The sequence below is a fragment of the Phacochoerus africanus genome, chromosome 3 (genome assembly GCF_016906955.1).
Source record: "Phacochoerus africanus isolate WHEZ1 chromosome 3, ROS_Pafr_v1, whole genome shotgun sequence".
Classification (NCBI taxonomy): Eukaryota; Metazoa; Chordata; class Mammalia; order Artiodactyla; family Suidae; genus Phacochoerus; species Phacochoerus africanus.
Window position 1 is genome coordinate 205,681,883 of NC_062546.1, and position 14,223 is coordinate 205,696,105.

At 53.4% G+C, this 14,223-nt stretch overlaps 1 protein-coding gene across 3 annotated transcripts in view; it reads right to left on the bottom strand.

The window, feature by feature from the left end:
- THAP4 (THAP domain containing 4) overlaps positions 1 to 14,223 on the bottom strand; it is a 34,250-nt gene that overhangs the window by 13,706 nt on the left and 6,321 nt on the right. The gene's annotated exons all lie outside the window — the stretch shown is intronic.

Below are 14,223 nucleotides of genomic sequence, written 5' to 3' on the forward strand. Positions count from 1 at the left end.
CCCCGATGCAGCCAAGACGCCCCTCCCAGCAGGGCCACTTCCCACGCCTTGTCACCCTCAAACCCAAGTGTGCCCATGTGAGCAGAGCAAACAACACGAAAGGGAAAGCATGAGAGGGAGGCAGGCGGCGGCTGACTCGTGCAGGAAGCCAAGCCGTGATGGGTGGGTTCTAGCAACAGACCCCCAAGTGCCGGGGCAAAGAGACCCGCTTTCCAGTCCATACAGCAATGGGACAGAGTTCCAGAAGCAGCCTGTCCTGAAATCCCTGAGCCCGCGCGCAGGGAGGAACACCGTCTGGGAGGACGACACCCCGAGGAGAGGAGCTCAAAGGCCCTGGAGGGAGGACCAGGGACCAGAGGGCGGAGACGCGGCTCCTCCAATGCTGGGCCCGGCCCCACCTGGGGCCCGAGGGGGTGTGAACTGGGTCGGAGTGGAGTGTGTGTGCAAACCCACTCCCTTCCCGACCCGATGCTCTCTTCCAACTGCCCGTGGAAAGTGCGGATGTGAGGCCGGCAGCCTTGGAGCTCCGATGCGGGAGACGGTCATAATTAGACTGCAAAAGAAACTGAAATCAGGACTTGAGTTACTCTCTTGTACAACAGAACAAAAGCTTCCAAATCTCAAGTCCCGGCTCCAGCAGATGCTGCTGCTGCTCCTGAGCCGCGCGGGTTACACGGAGTCCCAGCCATCACTGAGCCGGGGCCAGAGGCACACGGGCCAGGAGGGAGGCGGGCGCTCAGAGACATCAGGGGAGAAGCAGGAAGCGGGGTGGGCACAGGGAGCGCTTCCTCGGAGGGGCAGGGATGCCCTGGAGGGGGTGTGGAGACCACGGCGGCCACGAGAGCCTTGTGGGCCCTGGAAGGGCCGGGGCCTTGGCTGCAGGAAACAGCTGCTGGTGGCGGCAGGGCCTGGGCCCCACGCAGTGACGGAGGTGGAGAGGGCAGGAAGCAACACGGCGGCAGGCCCACCCGAGAGAGACGAAAACTCGGCCACACGAGGGCTGAATGTGATGCCCACAGCCGACACCCCAAAGGCCTCCAGCGATGAGGGGACCTCAGAAGGAGCAGATGGAGTGGAGCTCGGCCGAGAGAGAAGCTCTGACACAGCGACGTGGATGGCACTGAAAACGGGTGCAGCGAGAGGGAGGCGGCCACTAAAGGCCATGCACTGTGCCATCCACCTGAAGGGAATGCCAGAGGGGCAAGTGCACGGGCAGAGAGCAGGGCAGGGCCCCTGCCACACCGGGCGTCACCTCACTAGTGCACAGGGAAAGAACACAGGCGCCGAGGGCCCTTCTGGACGTACAGGCTGCCCACCTGCCCACCGCGGCCATGAGCGGCCTCACGTGCCCGGGAAACGGGGCTGCTCTGCTGACAGGTGCCACTAGTGTGACACGCGGGATTTCAGAAACTATCTCAGCAGCTTCTAGGTACTGCTGGTTACGTGTTCAAGTGACGACGCTCCACACGATACCGTTAAATGACTGACGTTAACGTCCCCTTCGACGCGCTGCTGTTGAAGACAAAAGGAGGCATGGGGGTCCCGTGACGCTCCCGCTGGACAGCCCTGGAAAGGAGTTTTCAAGGCTCAGGGCTGTCCCTGTGACTCCTCGCCGAGGATGTGATGGGGAAGAAGGACACCGAGGGTGGCAGGAAGGACTAAACGCCTTCCGGAGAAGCAGGTGCGAGCTCTGCGCACACGAACCGCATGAGGGGCGGGGGTCAGGGCGCAGGGCGGCCCGCCGGTCCCCGATAGCGGGCCCGTGTCCCCGAGGCTGACCAAGACCGTGCAGGGCAAGACACACAGCAGGCACACTATCGAACAGTCAGTCAGAACTCATCCCAGACACACGCGACAGCACGTATTCGGAGAAAGAGCTTTTCACCTGGATCACAAAGCAAGACCCCCAACCCTTGATGTGAAGAAGAGACGCGCGGACAATAACCTGGAAAAGGCATTTCGTACGTGGGGCAAACGCAGGCGGTAAGAAAGCAGGCTTCACATCCTCGCTTCAAGAAAAAGAAAGTTTAGGCCAAAACGCACTCAACTAGACAAAGAATAGATCTTCAGAAAGCTAAGGGTGCAGGAAGTCACAACGGAGACTCACAACTACGAACACACACACCAGACACGGGAGCAACACTAACACAGCACTGAAGACACACAAGTTGATGGAAAAAATCAAAGGAAAGCTCGAGGCACGTCCATGTCCAAGTGAGTAACGCTCACATCACGAAACGGAACACCCGCGCGACACACCTGCGCGACACACCTGCGCGACACATGGCAAACTCTGCAGCTGAAACGAGAGAATATTCCTGAAAGACTCATGAAAACCAACCTTGCAGGTGGTCAGACAGAACCTTTAAGCTCCCAAACGTGAGGAGCTCCCAGCACACCTCTGATCACAATGCAAGGGGACCAGGAATTCGAAGTGTCCCCTAAAAATACCGCTAAAGAGATGCTGCACACGAGTGCACAGTCCACGATTCCACCTGCACCAGTGTCTAGAAGCAGCCCGCGTCCGCCAGCCCGGCCGCCAGGGCATCAGAGGTGTAAACGCCGGCTCAGTGAAAACGTGAAGAGGCAGAACTTCCATAAAACAAGCAAGCATCAAGAGAAATGAGAGACACGGCCTTTCTCCGGATCCGCTGACACTCAGAGCAGCACAGGGCCTGGTGAGCGCGTCACCTCACCTCCTGGCCTCAGGGCTATGGGGACGGGCCCTCCTCTGGTGCAGATCTGGTATCCCGAGAAAAGCCAGAACACTCACCTGGAGGGTGGAATATCCACTTCCTACAGGTGTTCAAATTAAAACGATAGGCACAGGTGTAGGCCCCCATCCCTGGCTGTCCTGTCCACCAGCTGCCACAGCCTTGGCCTGGAGTCACAGGGCATGTGGAGGGACAGCGCTCTCCTGGCATCGTGAGCCCGGCTCCCAGGTCAGGAGGGCGAGGCTGGTGGCACACTGAACCCCTGCACTCTCAACCAGTGACTTCTAGAGCTGAAGAGAAATCTTTACTTTTTTTTAATTTTTTTTTTTTTTTTTTGGTCTTTTTAGGGCCGCACCTGGGGCATATGGAGGTTCCTAGGCTAGGGGCCGAATTAGAGCTACAGCTGCCGGCCTATGCCACAGCCACAGCCACACCGGATCCTGAACCCACTGAGCGAAGCCAGGGGTTGAACCCACAACCTCATGGTTCCTCGTCAGATTCGTTTCCGCTGCGCCATGACAGGAACTCCTCAAGAGAAATCTTAGCTGCCCCCCATCCCGGGGGTTTCTAAGCGAGTAGTTTCTGTGCTGAGATGCACAGGGAGCCGCCCTGGACGTGGAACCCCTGAGGATGAACCCCTGAGGACTCACACCTGAGGGCCACACCTGAGGGCTCTGCACACTGCTGGCCGCAGGGGACCTGCCTGTGCACAGACCATGGGGCATGAAGCCAGCAAAGTGCAGGTGGAAAGTGACAGCACCCTGGCTGCACAGATTTGCGAGCAGGGACAGTGGATCCAGCAGAAGAACCAGGCTCCCAGAGCCTGCGAAGTCCGCCTGGCCAATTCTCCCCCAGTCCCTCCAGGGCAGCTGGGACTGCTGGAAGCCCTGCACCCCGAAGGTGGTGGACATGGAGCAAAGACGGATTACAGATGGTCCTGGGGTTCCCTCGCACCCTCGCTCACCAGGAGGCCAGGGAGGATGTGTCTGTATCTGTAAGCGACTACAATCAGATGCAGAACACGTCAGGGGACAGAGGAGGACAGGATGAGCTGGGAGGAGCGGGGGAAGGGGCTCCTCGGAGGGTCCCAGCAGCTCTTGAACAGGAAGCTCAGGGCACAGGGGGTGACTGACGACAAATGCAGAGCCCAGCCGGTCCTGGTGGTTGGGGCTGGTGGGCCTGAGCCAGGCCTGGGCCATGCCTGTTACACCTCACGGGGTTAATCAACACAGGGCTTGGACCGGTCTGAGCGAAGGGGAGCAGGGGTTCAGGCAGGGGAACCAGGGTGCACAAACCATAGCTGGTGAGGTGCAAGGAAGGGCTGACCAGTCCTGGGCATGGGGACCAGGGAGGTGGCCCAGGGGACTGCAGGAGGATTCAGAAGCCAAAACCGTGGGAGTTCCCAGCGTGGCTCAGTGGTAACGAACCTGACTAGGATCCATGAGGATGTGGATTTGATCCCTGGCCTTGCTCAGTGGGTTGGGGATCCGGCGTTGCCGTGAGCTGTGGTGTAGGCTGCAGATGCAGCTTGGAGGTGGCGTGGCTGTGGTATAGGCCGGCGGCTGCAGCTCCAATTCAGCCCCTAGCCTGGGGACCTCCATGTGCTACAGGTACGGCCCTAAAAAAAGAGGCCAAAACCGGAACATGAGGAGGGAGGCTTAAGATGCGCCATAGATCAGCGAGGTGGGTGAGGACAGAAGGCAGGGCAGCAGGATGGGACAGGCGTCCCTGGGGGACCAGGGCCTCGAGGGTGACAGTGTGGGCCACACGGCCAAGGTGGACACTGCTGGCAGGACAGGTTGGAACATCGAAGAGAGGTGGACTCAGCCGGTCACAGGCCCTTGAACCGAGGGTGGAGGGCGCTTTGCGAAGGGCAGGGAAGGGCAGGCGGGCAGCGGCGAGGCGCTGAGGCCCAGTTCCCCGCCTCTAAGAGACCCAACCCCGCGCGGGTTTGTGCGCGGGCTCTGCAGGGGCCGGGCCCACCTGAGGCCACGCGGAGGCCTTTGGAAACAGAACCCCCAGCTGTTTCCGAGGCCCACAGGGCGCAGGCGTGCCAAACACTCTACCACAGTCAAGAAAGGGGAGGGGGACACCGTGTGTTTACTCGGCGGGATCTTAAAAAAGACGGGGAAATTCTGACGATGCTTCCTTTAAAAGCCAGAAGATTCTGACAGAAATGCAGCACTTGCTCCGGAAGGAGGAGCGGCTGTCCAACAAACACCAGGAGACCCTCGTGTCCCCGAGCGCCGGGTCTGGCGCCACAAGGCACCTGAGACGGCTGGCTCTGCTCTGAGAAACACGTCGGAGTCCGTCCTCCCGGCGCTGTCACTGCTCAGGACGCTGCCAAGGGCTTCAGTATGAACAAGAGCAGCGGAAAACAGTCGGGGTGGGCAGGTGCGGCCAGGCTGCCCCGCCTGGCAGAGCCCAGGGCCTGCAGGCGCTGGCTGGTGGCCCCCTTGCTGCACCTCTAGGCGGCACCCATCCTGGAACTGCTGTCAGCTCCACGGCCATTGGCCCCCTCGTCTGGCTGAAGTGCTGCTGGGGAAGGACCACGTTACTCCAAAACTCCTAACATCAAGCTACACGAGCCCATACCTACGCCACAGCCATCAAACCACATCCTTAAGACTGGGGTGTTTTACCCTATGCAAATCATGCCTCATTACGAAAACAAAAATAAAACACACGGAAAGCATAATAAATAAGAGATCTGACCTACTTGCCACTTTCAACCTCTTCAAGTAAATTAGACATGCTTTTTTTTCTTTCTTTTAAATGCATTTTTATTTATTTTTTTGGCTGCACCTATGGCATGTGGAAGTTCCTGGGTCAGGGGTCAAACCCAGGCCACTGCTATAACCAGATCCGCAGCAGTGACAATGCCAGATTCTTAACCAGCTGAGACAAGAGGGAACTTTTTCCCCTTCTGATTTCATTTTTCCTTTATGAAGATCTCAACCAAAATGCAAAAGCAAAAATTTAAATCTTCTCCAAGAAATTTAAATTTTCATTTTTTGGTTCCAGACAGTGAGTGCAGGCTTATCCATCCCTAAGCTTTCTAAACTCTGGACACCGTCAAGGTTCTTCAAGGTTGTTTTCTGCCAAAACACGGGAAATGTTTGCACCTGGCTGTTAACAGCTTGGCAGGAAGTGAACGCCAAACCTGCAGAATGCATTCTGGGAACTGTAGTTCCAGGCCAGGAGAGGCTTCCCAGGAAGACGTGGGAGACACAGCAGGCAGGAGGTGAGGGCGTCTTAGAGCTGGGAGGGACGTGGAGGTCAAGTCTGGCCCGAGTGTCTGCAGCAGAGCGAGGAGTGGGGCCTGCACCCGCTGCCACTCCTGCCAGCGACCCAAGAGAACCCACTTGCTCAACAGGGGCAGAGCACGGGGCTCGGCATAGCAAAGGCCTTTCTGGAACAGTCACTCTGGAAACTCCCGCCTCGGTCCCTTTGAGGCCTGCTGGCCGACACACCAGGACCCCATGGCAGGAAACAAGCAGACACGTCCACTGGGACCTGGGGCCAGCTCCCTCCCAGGCCACCCACCCACAAATTGCTTTCCACTGGGGACACAAAGTGTCCTCACCAGGCTCTGAGAATGACACCACCCGCACAGCACAGCGGGGTGGAGCACTTGGTCCCCTGCCTAGTGCTGGCACTGGGAGTCTGGCTGGCCCCGACTGACACACCAGAGGAAGCTCTTCCCTATTTTATTTGACTTTGGCTTTATAGAGCCGTGCGCGTGACATATGGAGGTCCCCAGGCTAGGGGTCCAGTCGGAGCTACAGCTGCCGGCCTACCCCACAGCCGCAGCCACAGCAACGCCAGGTCGGAGCCGTGTCTGCGACCTACACCACAGCTCACGGCAATGCCGGATCCTCAACCCACTGAGCGAGGCCAGGGATCAAACCCGCAACCTCATGGTTCCTAGTTGGATTCGTTTCCACTGCACCACAACAGGAACTCCAGGGAAGCTATTCTTTTAAAATGACAGCAAAGCCCTCACTTTATCACCCATGAAATGGAAAGGCACCCACGCACATCCTGGGAAAAAAGAGATGACAAAAAATAGAGCAAATTTTCTACAAAATACAAAAAGACATAAAAAGAGGCCAGTTACTATTTGCAGATAAATATTATCGTTGGTTATCTAGTTAATCTAAAAGTCTCAACTGAAAAAGTAAGTGAATTTATAAAATACAGCACAAATAAACCTACGTACAGAACAGAAGCAGGCTCAGAGAGAACACGCCTGCGGTTGCCAAGGGGGAGGGGGCTTGGGGTCAGTAGACGCCAACTATGACATTTAGGATGGAGAAGCACCGAGGTCCTGCCACACAGCACAGGGAACGGTACCCAATCTCCTGGATCAGACCACGATGGACGAGAATATAAACAAACAAAAAAGCTCACTGAAACAGAAGTGTATTTATGAAGGTGGGAGTTGCTAAAACTAGCAGCCTTCCTGCACCCCAGCCACAACCACGTTGATCCTCACAGGGAGGGGCTTCCACTCAGCCCTGATGCCCAGAGCTTAGAGGACTTAAGTCCTCCTTCACAGCAAGAAAAACACTGGAAGAAGTGCCCATAATGACTCCTCAGACCCCCCCAGGGAGGTGAGGCAAAGAGGTCTCCCGGGGAGAGGCTGACATCACAGGTCTGCTCACCTGGAGCAGAAACTGCTGGCGAGGCTGCTGTGGGAAGCCTGCTGGGACAGGAGGCTGGGGCTGAGCGGGCGAAGCCTGGGTGTGAGGGTCTCCGGGGGGCTGCAGTCCCAGGGGCCCCACACTTTCATGGGTTTCACTTCCAAGAACCCTACCACGTTCTCACCATGCAAAGCCAAGGAACAAAATCACCTCCAGCCCCTGGGAAGGGAGAGGAAGGAAAACTCCACAGAAATAAGCCCAGGGCTTTCTCCAAAACAAAGGCCTGTCCTCCGCAGCTTCGTCTCACCTGGGGGAGGGCCTTTCTCCAGTCCAGCCCGCCAGCCTTCCCTCACCCAAGGGAGGGGAAAGAAAGGGGGGAAACCCTCTGGAGGGCGCAGCCCAGGAACACAGGCTACTGAAAGACTGAAATTTAATTCTGATTATAAAAAGCTTCCCTCCCCCAGAGCACTCCTCAGGGCTCCCACATAACAGGAGGGTTAGAGGGGCAAATGGCCCAAGGCACAGACTCCATGAAAGGAGTCTTTTGAGAAACCCAAAGACAACAGGGGAGACAAAAAAAATAAGGACATCGGAGGAATCCGAAGCCCTGGCATGTACCGCTGCAGCTACAGAGGAGACTGGATGCAGCCCAACCACTTGTCAGGTGCACTGACACTTGGAGCAAAGGCCCACCTGCCTCAGCTTCTACGATGACACATGCCTGCCTTTCCAAAGAAATTACAAGGCTGAAAGGCAAGAAAAAGTGTCTGAAGAGACACAACCTCAGATACAGTGGAAATTCTGGAATGACCAGACTTGGGTTGGAAACAGCCGTGATCACAATGCCAAGGACTCTGATGGGAAAAGTGCAAGAAGAGACCCTAAGAGCGACGTAGGAAGAGAGGAAGTGTGGGCGAAGAACCGCGACACTGACGGCCAGCGCCGCTGGGAGGATCAGGGAACCTGGAGACAGAGGAACAGAGACGTTCCCGACGGAAACGCAAAGAGAAAAAAGAACAAGGGAAAACCCCCGTAACATCAGGGAATCGCACCCTAAAAGTGATACATATGCACAGTGAGAACAGAAGAAGGGAGGGGAGGGAAAGAAAAATATGTGAAGTAAGAATAGCTGAGAACATCTCACAATTACAGACAGACACCAAACCACAGATCCAGGAAGCTCAAAGACCATCAAGCACAATAAACACCAAAAAATCCACATCCAGGCATAGCCCACTCGACTACAGAGAACCAGAGACCAAGAGAGTCTTGAAAGAAGCCAGAGGGAAAACCCTCATCTGCAGTAGACCCTCTCAGAAGACATGCAAGCAGGAAACCAGAGTTCTACACCCCAAGAAATCACCCTTCAAAATAAAGGGGAAGGTACTGTGTCAGTGAGGCCGAGGAGCCCGCCAGCCTCATGCTCTACAGGGCCTGCAGCCCCCAACCCTCTGTCTCCATGGGCAAACTCATCAGCATCCTGCACTTAGAGGACTCACCAGTCTCCATGTATACACACACACACACACACACACACACACACACACACACACACACACCCCTACAGGCTTTATTTCTTAGAGAACCCCGACTAACACTACATCACACATTCTTCTCAAGCTCCAGCTCACAAGAAACATTCACCAAGACAGACCACATTCTGGGCCATAACACACACTTTAGCGAATTTAACAGAGCAGAAATCACATAAACTATGCTCTCAGACCACAGTGGAATTAAGCTAGAAATCAGTAACAGCAAGAGAGCTGAAACATCCCCAAATACTTGGAGATTAAACAAGACACTTCTAAGTAAAAAGTGGGTCAAGAAGAAAGCCTCAGGAGAGATAAAAAAAACCTACTTAAATCAAATGGAAATGAAAATACAACTTATCACATTTTGTGGGAATCAGTAAAAGCCCTGTTTAGAGAGAAATGCACAGCACTGAATGCACGTAAACTGGAAAAGAAAAAATATCTGCAATTAATCATCTAGGAGTTCTCATCGTGGCTCAGCCATTAGCGAACCCGACTAGCATCCATGAGGACGTGGGTTTGATCCCTGGCCTCGATCAGTGGGTTAAGGATCTGGCATTGCCGTGAGCTGTGGTGTAGGTCACAGACAAGGCTCAGATCCAGTGTTGCTGTGGCTGTGCTGTAAGCTGGAGGCTACAGCTCCGAATGGACCCCTAGCCTGGGAACCTCCATATGCCACGAGGGCAGTCCTAAAAAAAAACAAAAAACAAACAAACAAACAAACAAAAAATCTAGGTTTCCACCTTAAGGAAATAGAGTAAGAAGAGCATCAAGTTGGGAGCAAGCAGAAGAAAAGAAAAACTAAAATTCGAGCAGAAACTAGTGAAATTAAAACCAACAAAATCAAAGGTTCCCCCTTCCCCCAAAAAAGATCAATAGAACTGACAAATCTTTAGCTTAGCTAACTAAGAAAAAAAAAGGACCAAAAACACACATTACCAATGGCATGAATAAGAGGTTTATCACAGAGTTCCCACTGTAGCGCAGTGGAAACAAACCCGACTAGCATCCATGAGGACACAGGTTCAATCCCTGGCCTCACTGGTGGGTTAAGGATCTCGAATTGCCCTGAGCTGTAGGGTATGTTGCAGACTCGGCTCTGATCCTGCATTGCTGTGGCTGTGTAGGCCGGCAGCTAAGGTAGCTCCGATTCGACCCCTAGCCTGGGAGCCTCCGTATGCCTTGAGTGTGGCCCCCAAAAGCAAAAGCAAAAGAGGATCACCACTACTAATCCCACGGGCATTAAAAGGCTAATAAAGGAATACCATGAAACGCTCTACGCCTACAAATTTGCTACTTTAGGTGAAATAGATCACCGCCTTAAAAGACACAGACTACCAAACCTTAAGGAGAAATGGATAGCCTGAATAGACCTACATCAATTTGAGAAATGGGATTAACAGGCAATAACCTACCAAAACAGAAAACACCAGGCTTAGATGGGTTTCTAGAACATCAGTGAACTCTACCGAACATTTAAGGAATAAATTCCCCCTTTCTTTACAATCTTTTCTGGAAGGCAGAAGTAGAAGGAAGACATCCTAACTCAATCTACAAAGCCAGCATTATCCCAACACACCCCAAAACCAGAGACACTGCGAGAAAGGCAGAGCACAGATCAATCTCTCCCATGACCACAGACGCAAAACTCCTTCGCAGGAGCAAACGGCATCTAACACTGTAAAAAACAGAATATCACAACCAGGTGGGTTCACTCCAGACCGCAGGGCCAGTTCAGCTTTCTATACACTGCCACATCAACAGGCCAAAGAAAACCCCTGGGACCATATTAACAAATGCAGAAAAAGTGACAAAAATCCTACACCTATTCATGATAAAAAAACCTCTCCACAGGGAGTTCCGCTTGTGGCTCAGTGGGTTACAGACCCGGCTACGCGGTCCGATCCCTGGCCTCGCTCAGTGGGTTAAGGATCCGGCATTGCCGTGAGCTGTAGATCCTGCGTGGCTGTGGTGTAGGCCGGCAGCTGCAGCTCTGATTCGACCCCTCGCCCGGGAGCCTCCATATGCTTTGGGTGTGGCCCTAAGAAAACAAAACAAACGAATAAAAAACCCCAGTGCTAGTGCCAGCCCCATGGTGGGCAACTGCCAGCTTCCTTACTATGATCAGGAACAAGGCAAGGATGCCCCTTGCCACTCGCATCTTGCAATGAACTCAAGTCCCAGGTGGTGCTACAAGAAAAGGAAATAAAAGGTACACAGAGTGGGACCAAAAAATAAAACGGTCTCTGTTCTGTTCTCAGAGAAGATGGCCATCTAGAGGAAAACCCTACAGAAGCCACAGAAACTCTAGGAGTTGGTAAGTCCTCCCAGCAAGGCTGCAGGGCCCCAGGTGGAAGTACACGGCGGCTGTGTTCCTGAGGCCAGCACTAAACTTAAAAATGTAGCAACGTTTATACTTACACCAAAAAAGAAAGAACTGTTTAGATATAAATCTAACAATATGTAAAGATATATGAGGCAAACTACAGAATTCTGAGGAACAAAATTAGAAGGTCTAAATAAGTGGAAGGGTGTCCACGGCCCTAGACTGGAGGGTTCGACATCGTTACGATGTGCGCATCTTCCCCGCTTCTCCCGTGGATTTGGCACCATCTCCAGCAAAAGTCTCAGCACGGCCAGCACCGCCCTGATGGAAATGACCCTGCAGAGCTCCCAGTGCCCTATTTCAAGACGCACTAGGAGTTCCCTGGTGGCACAGCGGGTTAAGGACCTGGCACTGTCGCCGCAGCGGCTCGAGACTGATTCCTGGCCGGGCAACTTGCACGTGCCGCTGGCGTGGCCTAAAGAAGACTTGCTGAAAAAGCTACAATAATCAATAAGACATGGTACTGGTGAAAAAATGGATTCATCAATCAGTAGAACAGAACAGAGTCCAGAACCAAAGCAACACAGATACAGGCAACTGGTTTTTTTTACAAAGGAGCAAAGGCAACGCCAGAGAGAACAGTCTGTTCAACAGATGGAGTAGAAACCGTGGATGAGGAGACACCTTCCCCAAAGTTAACTCAAGATGGATCACAGACCTAAACGGAACGCTCTGGAGCACAAAACTCTGGGGCGACATCGGAGAAGATCTGTGTGACCTCACATCTGGCAGCGAGGTTGCAGACACGCCACCAAAAGCAGGAGCTGCGTGAGAAAAGAACTGATGGGTGGACGTCACTGAAAGTAAAAATGCCTGTTTTGCAAGATGCTGTTAACAGAACAGAGAGAGAATACATCAGGCACCCGTCTCCCTCCCCCACCTCCACAAGCCGCACCCCGTCTCCCTCCCCACCTCCTCTCCGCAACACATCTTTGAGTTTTCCTGGTTTTGGAAAAATTCATCTTCCTGAACCATTTCTATTTCACATTTATTACCTAAAGAATTAAAACAGGAAGTTCCCTCCCTGGCCTCGCACAGTGAGTTAAGGATCCACTGTTGCCGTGAGCTGCGGTGTAGGCTGTAGGCACAGCTCAGATCCTGCATGGCTGTGGCCAGCAGCTGCAGCTCCGATTCGACCCCTAGCTTGGCAACCACTGTATGGCACGGATGTGGCCCTAAAAAAAAAAAAAAAAAAGAAGAAGAAGAAATGACCCACTAGAGTTCCTCATGTGGCAAGGTGGGTTAAGAATCCTACTGCAGCAACTTGGGTCACAGCTGCGGCTCAGATTCAATCCCTGCCTGAATCCCTGGCCCAGGAACGTCCATATCCCTCGGGACAGCCAAAAAAAAGGGGAGGGGGGAGGAAAGAAGGAAGGAAGGAGGAGAGGAAGGAAGGAATAAAGAAAGAAATAAGCTTTAAAAAGACAGAGGAACTTAAATACACGTGGCCAAGTGAAAGAAGCCACCTGCAAAGGCCACTTGTTCTAGTCCACGGTCCACACTGCCAATCGTGAGACACTCTAGAAGAGGCGAAACTACACAGAGAGTCTAAACATCACTGGCTGCCAGGGGCTGGGGGGAGGCATGCACTGGTAGAGCAGAGCAATTCTCAGGGCAGTGAAACTGCTACAGAAATGTCTATTTCTAAGGGATACTGTAACGAGTGTAAGGTAGGAACTTAGCTGACACATCAGCATGGGTTCACAACTTGTAACCAACACAAGTGGTAACAGTCCCTGAAGGAAACTGGGGGCGGGGGAGGGTACACTCCCCATTCTACCTGCTGAACTTTCTGTCCACCTAAAACTTTCCTTAGGAGTTCCCGACGTGGCGTAGTGGTTAACGAATCCGACTAGGAACCATGAGGTTGCGGGTTCCATCCCTGCCCTTGCTCAGTGGGTTAACGATCCAGCATTGCCTTGAGCTGTGGTGTAGGCCGCAGACTCGGCTCAGATCCCGCGTTGCTGTGGCTCTGGTGTAGGCCGGTGGCTACAGCTCCGATTGGACCCCTAGCCTGGGAACCTCCATATGCCGCGGAAGTGGCCCAAAGAAATAGCAAAAAGACAAAAAAAAAAAACAAACTTTCCTTAAAAAAAAATCCATTCATCAAAAAATACTGTGGAAGGTAGGGAGTCGGCAAAAATACAGATGAAACGAGAGCATCAGGACATTGATAAACGCTGAAGGTGTGGCCCTAAAAAGAAAACTTTTGTGTGTGCGTGCTTTTTAGAGCCCCACCCGTGGCACATGGAGGCTCCCAGGCTAGGGTTCAAATTGGAACTGTAGCCACCGGCCTACACCACAGCCACAGCAATGCAGGATCTGAGCCCTGTCTGCAATCTGCACTGCAGTTTATAGCAATGACAGATCCTTAAGCCACTGAGTGAGGCCAGGGATCAAACCCAGGTCCCTCATGAATCCTAGTCGGGTTCATTAACCTATGAGCCACAAAGGGAACTCCTAAAAAGAAAAAAAAAATTTTAATTAAAAAAAAAAAAAAAAAAAAAAGGCTGCACTGAGGGAATGGCTGAATCACAGGTGACAGTGGACAGCCTCGTTACATCAAGAAGGGAGGTGGCAACAACAGGCAGGGGACAGGGAGGGTACACTGAAGCCTTTGTCCTCAGTGGCTCCCAGGTGGGCCAGCCCTGTCTCTGGGCAGAGCTGACCCAGGATTGAAATCAGAGAACCCCACCCGTGGGGACGCCAACAAGCACCAGCTTTCTGGAGGCCACTGGCCCAGATGCTGTTGCAGGGTTTCTGTCCCCCAAAAAGGGGACTGAATAAACATGGGCACAGTCCCTTCCACATAAAGTCCCTGAAAACAACCAAAAGATTCCTTCACTGACGACCGAAAAGTCATAAGCACACTAGGAACCTTCCTGAGGGCCGTCATTCTGAGGAAGACATCACAGGGCCCTCGGGTGGGGCTGTGGCGCCCC